General features: G+C 36.7%; 1 long non-coding RNA gene across 1 annotated transcript; it reads right to left on the bottom strand.

Annotated features, from left to right (window-relative positions):
• Positions 1-1,510: 1,510 nt before the first annotated feature.
• On the bottom strand, positions 1,511-11,640 carry LOC138891276 (uncharacterized). Its single transcript, XR_011407654.1, has 2 exons — positions 11,149-11,640; positions 1,511-2,074 (listed from the first exon to the last, which is right to left on the bottom strand). It is a non-coding gene; the product is annotated as an uncharacterized lncRNA (long non-coding RNA).
• Between the last annotated feature and the right edge of the window lie 4,130 nt (positions 11,641-15,770).

Raw genomic sequence — 15,770 nt, forward strand, 5'->3', positions numbered from 1 at the left:
CCAAAGTTAAGGACACTTAGTCCTTAACTTCAAGTTTCATGTGCAAAAGTTAAGGACAATCAGTCCTTAACTTTGAATTCCAACTACAAAGTTAGGACATTTTGTCCTTAACTTCAAGTTTCATGTGCAAAAGTTAAGGACAATCAGTCCTTAACTTTAAATTGTAAATGCAAAGGTTAAGGAAATACAGTCCTTAACTTATACTTTCAACATCCAAAGTTAAGGACACTTAGTCCTTAACTTCAAGTTTCATGTGCAAAAGTTAAGGACAATCAGTCCTTAACTTTAAATTGTAAGTGCATAGGTTAAGGAAATACAGTCCTTAACATATACTTTCAACATCCAAAGTTAAGGACACTTTGTCCTTAACTTCAAGTTTCATGTGCAAAAGTTAAGGACAATCAGTCCTTAACTTTGAATTCCAACTACAAAATTTAATGTCGTTTCTTCTTTACATTTAATGAACACAGTTAACTGAAAATTCATAATCAGTAAGCTTATGAATTTCTACGACTATTTTTATGAAATATACCTACATAATCAAATATATTGAATCAACCACAAACACATTTCAAATTTCACACACTAAAAATTTATCAAAAACAGAATCACACAAAATATACTACACTGAATCAACATATAATGCTAATTTTTGAAATTTCACACATACTTCACACGACATTGAACCAACTTACAAATAAAGAAAAACGAAGATGACGGAGAAGATGACGGAGAAGATGAAGATGAAGATGACGGAGAAGATGAAGGACAGAAGATGACGGAGAAGATGAAGATGAAGATGACGGAAGATGACGGAGAAGATGAAGGAATGAAATAAGGGTTTTCGTCGATTTTGGGATTATACAAAAAATAGATAAAGGGTAATTGTGTCTTTTCCCCCTTAGTAGTGGCTATTTTTGATAAGCATTTCAAATAGTGGATAAAAATTAAATACACCCTTATTTAGTGGCTACTACACGCCATTTTCACTACAAAGAATTAACCCAAATTCATATTAAAACCTCTTTTTTAATTACCTATTTTATTCCTTTTTCCTTTGTTTCTATTTTTTCTCTTCTTTAATTAATTAAAATCCTAAATTAATCTATTTTTGTAAAAATTAAAATTCTTTTATCTATTATTAATATTTAAACAACTAATTAACTAAAAACTAAAGAAAAATGCTAATTTTAAAGACTAAAGTCTAAATATGTAAAAATGACCATTTTTTGTGATTTGATTTTTTTTTTTTTGATAAAATTAATTCCTATATGCAAATTGAACCTAAGATGACATGAAATTAAAACATGGCAATTTTTATGATTTTTTCTATGATTTTAAAATATTAAAAATGCACGAAATGCAACTAAATAAAGAAAAACAACTAAAAATCAATTAAAATTATTTTGGTGTATTCTTTAGAAGTTATTTTCAAATAGGGCAAAAAGTGGGTGCTCACAGCTGCCCCTCTTTACTCGGAATAATAAAGAGTTTTCGGACAAAGATAAAATGAGCAACTACGAGCAATTTTTGCCCGTTTGAAACTCCATTTGGAAGCATTTTGAAAAAGTTTGACCGAACATTGCTTCGGAGATTGCCTACATATCCTTGGCTATAAAGGAATCAGGTTGGTATAGTTCTGGAAGTTTTGGTAGCTGGGACTACCGAGAAACTGTGATTTCACTGCTGTTGTTGTTTCTGCTTGCTGAGCTCCTTATTACACCAAAAATAAATAATAAAAAGCTAAACTAGCTAAGCCTATCAACTACGAGTTACAAAATTCCTATCTATAAATCTTCTAAAACTTGATATTGAGTCTTGGTTTGTTCTTCCTGCAGACTCTGATTTGAATCTTGATGCTTGTTAGCTGCAACCGCTGGTTCAATCTTCTTCAGCTTTTCGGATCAAGGCGGGATATGCAATGCTTGCAACTTCAATCATACCTTGAGCAGTCCGCATCTTTTCTCCGCTTCTACACTTAGAGTTCAACTTCTTTTCTTGTTCTTCTTTTCTTTTATTTGGGTTGAGACTTCTCCTTTTGATCGTCTCAAACCTTGTGTTTCACGGTAAAAACCTGTTCAAGCACCAAAGCAAACAAACAAACAAAAATTTTTTGCCCCAGTTTTCACTATAAAAATTTCGTGAGTTATTGTAACAAAATCTAAGTTATTCCTTTATTGAAAGCAATTAAAATCGGGATTGTGTACCCTTGAGAAAAGAGATATCAGGAAGTGGAACCCTATATCTATACTAAAAAATCAACTAGGAAGTAGAGACCTTATGTTGGAAAAGCGACTAGGGAGTGGAGACCCTATGTCTAAAATAACTTTAACTAAGGAGTGGAGACCTTATGTTGGAAAAGCGACTAGGGAGTGAAGACTTTATGTCTAAAATAACTTCAACTAGGGAGTGGAGACCCTTTGTTGGAAAAGCAGACTAGGGAGTAGAAACCTTATGTCTAAAAATAAACTCAACTAGGGAGTAGAGACCCTATGTTGGAAAGGCGACAAGGGAGTTGAGACCCTACGTGTAAAAATAAACTCAACTAGGGAATGGAGACCCTATGTCTAAAAATAAACTCAACTAGGGAGTGGAGACCCGATGTTGGAAAGGCAACTAAGGAGTGGAGACCTTATGTCTAAATAAATTCAACTAGGGAATGTGGTCTATGTTGGAAAAGGTGACTAGAGAGTGGAGACCTTATGTCTAAAATAAACTCAACTAGGGAGTGGAGACCCTATGTTAGAAAAGGCGACCAGGGAGTAGAGACCATATGTCTAAAGTAAACTCAACTAGGAAGTGAAGACCCTATGTCGAAAAGGCGACTAGGGAGTGGAGACCTTATGTCTAAAAATAAACTCAACTAGGGAGTGAAGACCTTATGTTGGAAAAACGACTAGGGAGTGGAGACCCTCTGTCTAAAACAAAATCAACTTGGGAGTGGAGACTCTATGTTGGAAAAGTGACTAGGGAGTGGAGACCCTATGTCTAAAAATAGACTCAACTAGGGAGTGGAGACCCTATGTCTAAAAATAGACTCAACTAGGGAGTGAAGACCCTATGTCTAAAAATAAACTCAACTAGAGAGTGGAGACCCTATATTTGAAAAACGACTAGGGAGTGAAGACCCTATGTCTAAAAATAAAATCAACTAGGGAGTGAAGACCCTATATTGGAAAAAATAACTAGGGAGTGGAGACCCTATGTTGGAAAAAATGTAACTAGAGATTGGGGACCATAGGATACCAATTTTTGAATTTTTTTTCTTCTTATCTTTTTTTTTGTTTCATTTTTCTCCTTCCTTTTTTTATTTTTTTTTATTTCATAGAATGAGTAAATACAGAAAAGAATTTTGGAGAGGACTTCTCTTTATGGATTGTTGTTGCAAAGTTGTTTCTTGCCCTTGCGTAGTTTCTCTTTGGTTGCACCTGCTTCTTGCAAGGTTGCTTTGGATTGCACATGTTTCATGTTTTCAAACAAAGAACAATTGTTAGTTTGAAACAGTGGTTGATTTTGTGGCCTTGATTATTTCAATCACTTGATCTCGGCCCGGCTTCTTTGATAAAGATCTCAATTGCAACTGCTCGTTTCTAGGGGACCGATTTCATTTCAGGCCCTGAGAACCTCTGGGTTTTTTTTCCAAATTTTGCTATGACGGTTGATCGGTGGAACTCAACCTTTTCGACTTGATTTTGCCTTCGTAAGCCTTTAACTTTTGACTTGTCGTTTTTATTTTCCTTTTTTTTTTAACCATTCAGAGCATTGGGGAACTTTTGGCTCCTCAAACTTGCTGTAATGGCTAGTCGCGTGGGACTTAGCCTTTTCCAACTTTTTTTTGCCTTTGTGGGCATTTCATTTTCTAGCTTCTTTCTTTCAACTTTAATTTCAGATCATTTGGGTACCTTGGCTTTTCAGAATTTTGCTGAGATGGTTGGCCACGTGGGACTCTACCTTTTCAACTTCAATTGCCTTTATAGGCACTTCAATTTGATTTTCTCCTTCCGCAAGTTTTGAATTCGAAGCATCGGCCGCCATGGCCAGTCGAGGCCAACTTATGCCCCTGACGAGGCTGGGTGTCTTTTCGCATATTAGCTTATATCAAATGAGAACCCTGTAAATCAGTCTTGTCATCCCTTCTTTGTCTTAGTTTCAGAATAGAGTTAGACCGAAAGGGATTCAAAGAAAACAAACAATGGAATGGAGAATGAGTTTAAAACAAGAAGTGTCCCTTTCGGGGAAAGAAAAGAAAGACTTATCTGGAGTATATGCGGACTTCAATGAACATGACATGCCTTTTGGACTGGATGCCTGATCTCTGTAAACCGTCCGACCCTCAGAAATTCATCACAACTTTTGCCTCAAAATCGAGAAACCTTGCCAGTACTCTGTCGGTGCCGATGGCTGTGAGGATCCTTTTTTCGATCAGGGGTGCCCTTTGCTGGTTTTCACGAGCTGACCTTTCTCATTTCTCTTCTCACCATCGCCTTATAGTGCCCGTGTGGGTTTTCACTAATAAGATCCTCCCATTTTGATTTCTTTGCTTACTATCGCATCACGGTACCCGTGTGGGTTTTCACCAATAAGACTCTCTCATTTTATTTCTCTCATTTTGACTATAGCGGATCCAAGTAACTGTATTCTTTGGTCCTTGAACATTCTAACCGATCGATTAGAAAGACTAGAAATGGATTTGGGTAAAAAGGATTTGGATTGAGTTACAACTTTGGAACCTTTTGGGCGGGATCATCGCCGAACCATTATAATATCTGCCCCAGTTTTACTTTTTGGAGGACTTTGGATTTTTATTTTGGTGTGACAGAACCCCAGAGAGAGGCTGCCTACGTATCCTTTTAGAATCAAGTCGAACGTAGTTCAAGAAACTTTGTTTTTGATTTTCTTTTGTTTTTCTGTTTTGTTTTGATTTGTTTTCTCTTTCTTTTTCCTTTCCTTTTTTTTCCTTTTTTTTTCATTTTTCATTTCTTTTTTTCTTTTTGTTTTAAATTTCATTTTTTTCCAATTTTTTTCAATGACACTTTCAGGTTCCAATGAGGGTAATCAAAGAAGACTAACCGGCTCAAATAGGTTTGCAAAAAGGTTAAGTGTTTGGATAGTGAGAAAGAAAGTCTTCTTCATCCCAACCGGAGAACATTAATGCTATATAGAGGATCCAACATAGTACCTTTTGACTGCATTTGCATTGACAGTTATTTCAGGGATATTTCTTTCGATGTGTCCCAAGTACAACGCACTTTTTTGGCAGTACTCTTATTGCAATGTATGGACCTTTCTAATACGGGAACCAAATTTCCTCCAGTTTTTCCAACTCTTTGTTTTATTTCGTTAAATTTTATCTTCATTGCGATCTAATCCTTGATTCATTATTTCGAGGTCTGCCAGCTTTCAGGATCTGGGCATGAAGTCCGCAAGCATGTCATATTATTGAAATCTGCATTTAACAGAACTAAAAAGAGAATAAGAAAGAAAAATGACAAGATTAAGAAAAAAGACATTCCTGGACAATGAAATATTAATTTCATTTGATTTTTTTGATTTTTGATATTTATTTTTGTTTTTTTTTTCAACTTTTTGAAGATAGAAAGGTTTACATCGGAAGTAAGACAATAAAGTAAAACATCTGGATCACACCCTGAGATAATTCGAACGCAGAAAGGATAGCAAGACTGGCTACCGAGACTCCCATCTTATGGGAACTTTCATGTTTGGCGACCATTTTATGGCTTTCTTCTGTCTTGGCAATGGTTGCAATGGACTTCACTGTCGGATCAAATTCCTCATCTTCACAAATCATTTCGACTATTGGCCCGATGTTGTGTGCATGCAATAGATTGTTCATCACATCAAGAGCTTCTTCATCCTGAAAAACAATTCTTTCAACTTCAATCAAATCTTCAACTGCCCTTTTCTGGGTCCAACAGTCCTCTGTACTGTATCCCACTACTCCAGAGTGGTATTCACAAATAGCATCAGCTCGGTGCGAGGGGGACTTGAGATTCGACCGATTCGGGGCCACTGGCTGCAATAGATCTAGCCTGATTAGCTTTTGGAACAAGCTTGAATACGATTCACCAATAGGGATGAACTGATTCTTTTGAAAGGCTCTCCTGGGCGAGGATTGGATTGAGGATCATTTGGTTAAGGATTATATGGAGCTTGGTAATGATGGACATTTCGGGGAGGTGAAACTCAATTTTGTGGATAATGTTGTGGCCGCGGGTAATGTTGCGTGTTCATCACCGCATAGGGAGGCGGTGCCACGACATAAGCAACATTTTGAAGGGGATAATAGTGTTGAGGGACTTCAGGAAGCATATATGATTGGTTGAATGACCTGCGGGCCCCCCTCAAGCTTGAAGCCATCAAGACTCCTTCTTCTCTCCCATTTCCATTTATCAAATCCTCTGACCCATTTTGACCATCTGGTGATGTGGCTTTAAAAGCAGCATGACTCAAGATTCGACCCATTTTTAGCCCATTTTCTATCATCTCCCCAATTTTGATAGCCTCAACGAACGGCTTACCCACAGTAGACAACACGTTCTGGAAGTAGTCAACTTCTTGGGCCTGCAGAAAGATCGTGACCATTTCAGTTTTGTCCATTAGAGGCTTTACCCTGGCAGCTTGCCCATGCCATTTGACAGCATATTCGCGGAAGCTTTCCGCAGTTTTCTTTTTCAAAGTGGACAAGGAGTTTTTCTGTCGGGAGCGATGTCCACATTATATTGGAACTGGCGGACAAAATCTCGAGCCATATTGTCCCACACATGCCAATGAGTAATTTCTTGATCTGTATACCACTCAGAAGCAATTCAGGAGAGGCTTTCCCCAAAATAAGCCATTAGCAGCTCCTCTTTTCCACCAGCACCTCTCAGCTGGTAACAGTACCGTTTCAGATGAGCGACCGAGTCTCCGTGCCCGTCGTACTTTTCAAATTTTGGCATCTTGAAGCCAGCCAGCAAGTGGACATGGGGAAACATACAGAGGTCAGAGTATGAGACACTCTTCTGGCGACTCAGACCTTGCATGTTTTTCAGGATTTGTTCAAGGCTCTTCATCTTCCGAGCCATTTCCTCTTGCTCAAGATTTTTATCGACCTTTTCTTGCTCCACCGAGAGATCATATTGCGGAGGTTGAGTGAAGGAGTACAGGGTCACATATGCTATTTCTGACTGAAGTTGTGGACCCTAAAAGATGAACATTGGAGGCGGTGCCCTTGAAGCCGGTGCTTGGGGGCGAACCACAGAAGGCATGCCAGGATCATTGGAGGGCATTGAAGGGTGCCTGCATGGGATGAGCGGGTTGGGCACAGGGGTGTTGGTAACCCCACCTGACCTGGGGATCAATTCAGGGAACCCAGGGATGCACTTGGTTGTTCCCTACCATTAGACCAGACATCCCACATTTCCAATATGCGGAGACACAACATCTTATTCTCTTCAGCAGCTGCTGATTCTAGCTGCAGAATAGCCGATGTCGGGCTATCCTCAGGACCGATGATTGGGAGATTGCTTGTGGAGGCCATCTGTGCCTTTGGATCTTGTAAAGGAGGGGAAGCTAGACTACCAACAAAACCAACCACCAAAACCTGACTAATTTGCACACCCAGCAACCTTGTTAGTTTTGAGACATTTAACATATAGAAAATCGTACGTTGGGATGCAATGCACCTAACAGTTAAATGCTTCTACCATGTGTTTGAACGGTTGCATGTTTCATCCCGGTCTTAACTAACCCTTTTCACTCTGCACCTCTTTTCTTCATTTCTGCCTCTCTTTAATCACTCTTGAATTTTCATCTCGTTTTGCCGCTCTTTTATTTTTGTCACTCTCTTTTTCTCTTTTTTCATGTCACTTTTTATTTCTTGTCACTCCTTTTTTTTCGCTCTTTTATTTTTTTTTCACTCAAATTTTTTTTTCTTGTTTATTCAAATTATTTTTCACTCAATTAATTTTATAGCTATGATCGAATACGATGGGGATTGCCTACGTATCATGACCCCGCATGAATCAGATCTTGTGTAGTTCGGAAAGATCGAGAATTGAGTAAATAAACTAACTCTTTTTTTACTTTTTATAAAACTCAGACCATGAAAGCTTTAAGGCAAAAGAAAAATATTTTTGATTTTTGATTTTTTGATAATTTTATTTCTTTTGAAATTTTCTAAAAAAAATACTTTAAGAAGTAGAAAGGAAATATTTATTTTCTTTTGGATATTTTTTGGATTTTTGATTTTGATTTTTCTTTTGTTTTTGAAAGAAAGACTTCTAAAAATTCCTTTTCTTTTGATTGGAACTTTGGGATTTTTAAAAGCAAAAAGAAAATATTTTTGTTTGAATTTTCATTTGTTTTCTCTTTTTTAAAGAAGAAAGAAAATATTTTTGATTTTTGGATTTTGCCTCTTAATTTTCGAAAGAGGGACTTTTAAGAAAATATTTTGGATTTCTGAGTTTTTTTAATATTTATTTACAAAAGTACTTTTAAAGAAAAAATATTTTTGGACTTCAATTTCTAAAGAAGAAAGAAAATATTTTTTTATTATTTTTTCATAAAGGAAACCCGCATTTTGGATTTTGATTTTTATTGATTAATATTTTTATTTTATTTTTTCCATATGAAAAACTTCAGAAAGAAGGAAACTATTTTTTTTAGTTTAAAATTATTTTTCTTTTTGAATTTTCTAAGGAAATGTTTCTAATGACGGAATTAAAGGAAATTACTTTTGGATTTTTTTTGAAAAAAAATGGGGTCGGAACCGATGAAGTTTGCCTATGTATCTCACATCCGGTGAGAATCAGACCCGCGTAGTTCGGTCAGTTTTGATGGAACAAGGGAACATGTCACTTGAAAATTTTTTGGCTCAATTTGAAATGACTTTTCTTTTTCTTTTTTTTTTTCAAAATTTTGGCAGAGTTCCAAAAATTTTCAAATACCTACCTCTCACTTTTTTTTTTTTTTTAAATTTTCTTTCCTTATTCTAGAAGCTGGTCAACATGCAAGCCGAACCAAATAGATGCGCATGTAGCACGTAAGATGCATCATGATGGTCTTTTTATTTCGGGTGCACCTGTCCTAGACGCACCCAACCCCTGTGTTGAGTCCCCAAAGTCAAATGCACATGATGCAAACAAGCGTTCCTACTAGGGATCCGACATGAGGCTGAGTTATTCTAAGTTTAAAACCTGGGTATATTATTCTAGACTTGGTTTACCCGAGCAGACAACTCGAGCCGAGGGGGGCTACGTACCGGGAACCAAAAGGCCATCCGACTTTGTAACTTGTCCGAGCCTCTTTCTAATTTAAGGTATGACACTAGCAGAAAAGGAGTCACGTCAGCGTGCACATCCTCGAAGATGAGAATAGAAGAGTTTCGTAATAGTTTTATACAGTTCAAATAATATCAAAGCGGTAAAAAGTGACATTTAGCTCATTAGGCCCAAACATGTAATAAAAATCAGATAATAAATAAAATCCAATTATAACAGATATTCTAAGCTCGAATTCTTGAACCCTGAACCGAAGTTCTGGGTTTTGATCCCAGCAGAGTCGCCAGAGCTGTCACACCTCCTTTTTACACCACCCGAGGGTAATATAGGGGAGTTTTTCCAATTAAAGTGACATTATTCGAAATAGGATTATTTATTCATTTTTCAGAGTTGCCACTTGAATAGTTTATTTGGTGTCCCAAGTCACCGGTTTATTTTAAAATCCCAAGTCGAGGAAATTTGACTTTATTTAAAAGTCTGCGAACCAGAAATTCTAGATAAGGAATTCTGTTAACCCGGGAGAAGGTGTTAGGCATTCCCGGGTTCCGTGGTTCTAGCACGGTCGCTTAAACTATTAATAATTGGCCTATTATCTGATTTATACATGTTTTAAAACCTATTGTGCATTTTTAGCTTTATTACCGCTTTTAGGATTTATGGAATTATTTTTTCAACAAGTTACGATTGTCGTACACTTGCCATTTGGAACACATCGTGAACCATGCTACATGAAATGCACCCGCGATTCACGACTTGTGTATTTTGTTAATATTCGAAGTTGTTATAATCGGGTTACATGAAATGCACCCCTAAATTTGGGAATTAGGTATCACGACTATGCCACGGGAACCGTACCCATAGTCACGATGATTTAATATTATAGTAGTTTAAAATTTGTCACTTTGTATATCATTCCAAGGGGAATGCAATCATATTAACGCAAAGAACTTAAAAAATTACGCTAAAATGGTCGTCATTATCACACTTGTCCTCCAATTGCTTCTTTCTTAGAAAAGAGGAAGTCGATCGGTATCATGGTAAGTTGAGTTTTGGAGCTATAGGGCCTCAAAAAGAGAAGCGACTCACTAAAAGCACATGCTTGTCAGAAGCAATTAATTAAAATTATAGCAAAGACAACAAGATTTTAGGATGAATGTCACCAAGAGAGTAGCAATCATATGATTCGCTTCAGAAGTTCAAAGAGGAAAAGACATGCCTCTCGTTTTGAGTGAAATCAGTATCTCTTTTAATCTGGCAATGGTAAGTACAAACATGAAAATTGAAGGTTAAACTAAAAAGATGATACTCTAAATTAGAATACACAGGCACAAAGCAGGATATGACAAGGATTTTAAGACTTCAAATTCAATATTGTCTCTTCACTCTACTACAGGCAGCTCTAACCAAAATGATTTTTTTTTATAAAAAAATGCTAATCACCAAAAAGAATTCATGGTAAAGTGGCTCATCACTTGGAAGAAATATACTTGAAATTAATGAGTAACATGGCTGTCGAAGTGATGATGAGAAGTTTGAAGCGGTATTTTCCTCTATTGGTACTGGAAACACTACTCATAATGTTCAACAAGAATAAACAGGATAACTCCAGATGGAAATTTGCTAAGTCAATCTAAAATTAGTGCCAATACTCAAACATAATGATTGCTGACAATAGAGTGACATGAACAAAATAAACCTGGCTAACTTGAATGTACTTGCTAAAATCTCAAATTGATTAGCCACAGCACAAATAATATCAGATAAAGCAGTTTATGAAAAATACGTTTCAATTCACATATGCAGTACACTAATCTATGAAGCTGATGAAATAGCCAAATACAATGGTAAAAGGGAGAAAGATAAGTACCTTGATTTTACTTCTTATCCATAATATCCACAAATAATGAACTAAAGTGTGGAAAAATCAACTGATAAACCAAACAAATTGTTTTGAAATTGAGAAACGGACACTCAGCAATTCCAGAACAACAAAATCAACAGACCGTCAACTTTAACAGCTCGGTCGCATTAGAAATCCCAGAACCATTATCGAAAGGCTCAAAAAATTGCAGAAAGTTGTGGTTTCAATCTTTTTTTTTCGTTTTTATTTGTTTCTCTCTTTCAGATTCAGTTTTGTAAAATTCAAAATGGAGCTCTCAAATGTCCAATGCGTGCGGGAGGTGAGAGCAAAAGTGAGAATGAATGGAGAAGAATAGGGGAAAACGTTTCTGGTTCAACAAGATGATGATGAAGAATGGGGAAAAACGGCGCTGGCTTCTTTCAGATCGGGGGAGGTCTCTTATTTTCTTGTGTTTTTGATCTTGTGAAAGGGAAGGTCTCCTTCTTGTTTTTAGGTCTATTTTCTAATGTCTAAAATCTGATCTCTTTTCTAGGTTAGCTTCTAGGTTTTAATTAAAGGGTAATGGGTTTGGGGCCGATGGACTCAAGTGTATTTGGGCTGCGGTTGGTTCAAATTTGGGGATTGGATCTGGGTTAACTTTAGGGAAGAATTGGGCTAATATGGTACAAAAAATTAACCTAAATTCATATTAAAACCTCTTTTTTAATTACCTATTTTATTCCTTTTTCCTTTGTTTCTATTTTTTCTCTTCTTTAATTAATTAAAATCCTAAATTAATCTATTTTTGTAAAAATTAAAATTCTTTTATCTATTATTAATATTTAAACAACTAATTAACTTAAAACTGAAGAAAAATGCTAAATTTAAAGACTAAAGTCTAAATATGTAAAAATGATCATTTTTTGTGATTTGATTTTTTTTGTTTGACAAAATTAATTCCTATATGCAAAATGAACCTAAGATGACATGAAATTAAAACATCGCAATTTTTATGATTTTTTCTATGATTTTAAAATATTAAAAATGCATGAAATGCAACTAAATAAAGAAAAACTACTAAAAATCAATTAAAATTATTTTGGTCTATTCTTTAGGAGTTATTTTCAAATAGGGCAAAAATTGGGTGTTCACAGTCACCCCAACCCTAAAGTGTTGCACTGTCCTCAATGCAGCTAAACAAAACAAGATAAAATGAAGGAGGTGCTCCCTGAAACTGCATCACTCGGGCTGGAGGTGGTGGAAAATTTGAGTCCAAATCCTCCTCTTCATCATCCTCTGATTCATGTGAGCCACAGAATGAACTCAGCTTGTGCATCATTTTGGACAAAAAATTGCTTTTTTTTCCTCATGCTCCTTGAACTTTCTTTGCTGTTTCTTAATCTTCCCTTGCCGGCGACTCATATTTTCCAACCTATTGTTCATGGCCTCCATCTTGCCTATTATTGTTTTTTGCTCTTTGGTCACATCATCTAGGGATGGTGGGGCAGCAGTGGTAGTAGATGTGCTAGCCCCAGGTGGGCCAGTAGGAAGGCTAGCTATAAGCTGCCTAATATGTGCATCTACTCCATGTATCTGACTGGATAAGTAATGCATAGTGTGAGGGTCAGACTAGAGTGGTTCCATGAGGTCAAATGGCCATGTTGCAGGTTCAAAGGATCCGGCGGGATCAGTGGTGGCTTCAGAGAACTACCCAAATAAAAAGGATGCAGTATCAATCCTCCTCGTTTTCTGCTTGTCAGTGGGTTCCCTTTTCAGCAATGGGTGGATCATTGGCTTTCTCGGACCTTTCTCAATATCATTTGGGCATTTTAGCACCCCAACACCATAGAATAGTCGAGTGATCAAGGATGAGAATAATAGGCTCTGGGACCTCCCATGGGTGGCTTCCTCGATTTCTCTAACAATGTGCTCCCCCACGTTCACGGGTAGTCCATCCATGATAGCAGCAATTATCAGTGCCCTCTCTAGTGTCATATCAGTGTCATTTGTAGAAGGCAAGACTCTTGCACAGATAATAGAGAGCCATGTCTTTGCCTCAGTAGTGAAGTCATGAGACTCAACTCCCTTGTTCACTGTCAACCACTTCGGGGTCACCCCATCATGCAATTTGTCCACCAACCATTGGTTTCCTCCTTCTTTTGCTCTTTCTCTGTAAACCTCATTATCGGTATTTGGAAGGCAATAAATTTCGTTGATTACCTCAGGGCTGAAATTGACTTGCACACCCCGCACAATAGTAACTAAGGTTCCCTGGAAGTCGGTCCTCAAGGCATTTGCATAAAATTCCAACACTACTGCGTAGTTGACATCATTTGGTTTATCAGCAAAACAAATTTACCTGCTTTCGACAAATCTTCTATAGAAGCCCAACATTTTAGCTTCAACCTTGTCCATGTTAATGCCTCTTTCCCTGACGATGGTTTTTGACAAGAGTTCGTCATATTTTCGTTCACATTCTGCAGATAAAATCCGGTCATGATCAAAGGGTTCCTCTTTTTTAGCTTCGGGGACATGTTCTTGCTCAATTTCATTATGTTCCAGATCCATTTTATTCCCAAAGTACCTACAAATTAGACCAACAATGTTAAAATCTCATATATACACTTAAAACAATGTATTAGGAAATATTTAGGCCAAAGAAATGGGTCAAAAAGGTCCCGGACAAAGCTGTGCAAAGCTACTAGTTTTTGCTATTTTGGGGACTGCTATATTTCACTCTTCGCGTTCGCGTAAGCTCCATCGCATTCACGAAGAGCAAAAATTTGTGCCCAGAAATTTGGCCTTCACGTTCGTGAAGGTCATCTTCCTCGCCCAGACCTATTTTTCTTTCAAGCATTTTTTCAAACAATTGGGGTGCCTTCTTTTCTTTGTTCATTTTTCAGTCCATTGTAGCACAGATCTTGCCCAATTTTCTTCAATTAAAAGACACTCACACTCAACCAACCTCACTCAGCAAGCAACGATAAATTTCACACATAAGGTTAATATTTAAGAATCAAAATTTGAACCCTAAGAACAAAACAACCGTGGTTGCTCTTCTATTGTTTAATACTAAGAAAGAGAAGAAAGAGTTAAGAGACAAGAGAGGAAATCACATACCTTGCAAATGGAGATGGAAAATTGCAATGGACTTGAAGACTATTAATAATTTGATTTTTGGGGCTTAAGGAGTAGAAGAAACTATTCTTTGAGCAAAAAGGGGTTATACGATGATTTTCAGTGTTTTAAATATTTTAACTTAACTGAGACTCGCATTCGCGAGGGACGTATCACCTTTGCAAAGGGTTAAAGTTGGCCAAACTATCACGAACGCGACCAAGTCAATGCGAACGTGTAGGTTCGAATTCTGTTATCCATCACGATAGCAAAGGTCCATCCCGAACGCAAAGAAGTGATTTTGCAATTTCCAACTACTACTGGTTTTTGGCTCCCCGGTCACCCCGACCTGCTCAAATCAACTCCAAAAATTCTAAAACTTGGCATATTAGTCAAAAATAATATTCTAAGCTATTGTAAAAGAAAAATTCAAAAATAACTAAAAATTTGAAAATGATGGGTTGCCTCCAACCAAGCGCCGCATTTAACGTCGTGGTATAACGCGAATCAACTTTACCATTTTTCTCACTGTGAGCACGTGATTTTTGCCTTACATGAATTACTCCTACAGAATTCCCAAAAATTAAATTTTTTATTTTTATTGTTTGTTATTTTAGGAAATAGTGTAGAATTTTTCTAATTATTTGCATTTTTTCTGTGCATGTTTAATTTATTAATTCATGAAAAATACAAAAATACATTGCATTTGCATTTAGGATTTAATTTTATATTTTTATATTAATTAGTAAATTAGTTGTTTTATAAAATATGAAAATCACAAAAAATAGTCCATTTTGCATTTTAACTCTTTAATTTTGAATTTTATAGTTTTTCTTTAAATTTAGGATTTAATTAATTATTACAAATACTTTTACTAGTAATTAGACTAATTTGGTAAGTTAATTTAGTTAGTAATTAAGTTAGGTTTTTATTTTAATTTTTAAAAAAAATAAAAGAAAAAGAAAACTTGAAATGGATTTTAAAGGGAAAAGAAATAAAAAGGCTGATTTTGGGCTCTTTTAATTAAATTTCCCCCAAGCCCAAATGTTCAAACACTCATTAGCCGTCCAAATCCAGGTTCAAATTGCCCCGACCCGATTTGTCCTTTTTTAATTAACAAAAAGGCATCGTTTTGAGTTCATGTGTGCCAAGCCTATCTCAGCCCTCCGTCTACTCTCATCCAACGACCATGGGAGTTTAATCACAATTGCATAAAAATGTCCAAATCCCCCCATCAAACAACCTAGCCCAAACACCCCCCCCCCCCCCCCCCCCGCCGTCTATCTCTCTCAGCTCTCTCATCGTAACCCTAGTGCCGCCTCTAAAAATCTGCCATTTTTCACCAACAAACCACCTCGAACCACCACCAAACGAACACCACACAACCCTCACTCACCCCTGACCCCCAATCCATTACTAATATCCCTCGAATCATCACAAAACGGCGCCAATTTCAGATCTAAAAAAGGCAGAAAAGCAAAAGACAAAAATCTCTCAATTTTTCAAGCTTCGATGACCGGTTAGGGTCTAAA

Source organism: Nicotiana sylvestris, chromosome 5, assembly GCF_000393655.2.
Source record: "Nicotiana sylvestris chromosome 5, ASM39365v2, whole genome shotgun sequence".
In the NCBI taxonomy this organism is placed as follows: Eukaryota; Viridiplantae; Streptophyta; class Magnoliopsida; order Solanales; family Solanaceae; genus Nicotiana; species Nicotiana sylvestris.